The sequence below is a fragment of the Lolium rigidum genome, chromosome 7 (genome assembly GCF_022539505.1).
Source record: "Lolium rigidum isolate FL_2022 chromosome 7, APGP_CSIRO_Lrig_0.1, whole genome shotgun sequence".
Lineage (NCBI taxonomy): Eukaryota > Viridiplantae > Streptophyta > Magnoliopsida > Poales > Poaceae > Lolium > Lolium rigidum.
This window is the reverse complement of record NC_061514.1, coordinates 174,097,724-174,099,330: the sequence shown is the minus strand read 5'-3', so window position 1 is coordinate 174,099,330 and position 1,607 is coordinate 174,097,724.

Here is a 1,607-nt window from a genome sequence, read left to right as displayed (position 1 = left end):
GCGGAGTGTAATCCTATAGGCTAGAAGATGGATTTCTCCCACTGCGGCTACAGATTTTCAAGTTCTGAATGCAGTCAACCGTGTAACTACCACCAACAGAAAACGGGCAATTAGACTTAATTAACCTGGAAATTGCTATTAGTAATCTGGCAATCAGTATCAGATGAAAAATTTAACCGGGCAACTAGGCATTATTAATCTGCAATTAGGGTCCAGTTAATCTGGTAATTAGTAACGAGCTGAACATGGCAGACTAGGCTTAATTTTTTCAGAATTTGTAAATCTGGGAGCTAGGCATAATTAATCTGACAGGTAGGCATAATTAATCTGGCATTTGGTACATATTTTAACACTATAGTTTGATGTGAATGGTTTTTATGGAGACACGCCTGTGATAGATTTTACTAGAGTAATATGTTTCTGGTACTATGACATGACAAGGGTGCAGCGAATAGTGAAAAGAGTTGTTTATGGAGCTGACACAGTGGGCTGTTCCCATGAGCCGCCGCACGGGAAGGCTTTTGTGCGGCGCCGCTACGTGGGGATTGATGGGCCTTTTCACTTAAGCCCAACTAACAAGGCCAGGCCACTTCGGTTGTCTTCTTCTTCCGTGCTATACCAGACAGACGGAAAGCTTCCCTGGATCCATCCATGGCGCTAATACACGCTCTCCCGCTAAAGTCAAAGTAGCTAAGGGTACATGCTCCGCCACTGGAAACCCGGTGCGGCCATCCCTGCTCGCCCCTATGGTGGGTCCGCCACTGGTGCTAGAACATGCCCTGCACCGTTTGCACACACGATCAACTTTGCCAACAGAGATGTTCTTAAAAACACGAAGAAGATCTCTAGCCTCATGGTATATATATATAGAGAGAGAGCCTGAGATTGCCTGGACATCACGAAGGCAGTCAGTCTCCACTATCGCGGGTTCGTTCCCAAGGTCAAGAAGGTGCTTGATCCCTGATAGGCAAGCCAACATCTCAGCCTCCTCTGCACTTACACAAGATAAAATAGACTTCTATTCTGGAAGAATAACTTTGTCCCGGTGATCACGGATAATAATGCCTAGTCCTGCCTTCTTGGATAACTCGTCCCAACCAGCATCGACATTTTCTTTTAGGCAACCTTACAAAGGAGCTATCCACGATGAAATTTCAAGTGAACCCGCATAAGGGTTTAGGCTAGAGGAGTTTGGATGCCTAGCAGCGATGAAAGAATTTTGGTAGCCGTAGATAAAAGTAGCGGACGCAACAATCGACACCTTACCATCTCCAAAGATAACATTATTGCGGTGATGCCATACACTCCAGAGGAGGAAGATAAGCTTTGCACGCCCATCCTTGGTCGTGTTAGAAAGCAGGAACAATAGCCACTCCTTGCCATCATACTGGAAAGTCTCTCTCTACTTTTTCTTTTCCTTTATTCCTGATCCAACAAAAACATGTACAACAACATAAACTCAAATATGAAGAACTCATGAGCATGCAATTAAATAATAATAATAATAATAATAATAATAATAATAATAATAATAATAATAATGTCACCGATCAAGTGTCGTCATATGAAGATATGGTCGATACAAGTGGCGAGCTTAGAAGGCCAAT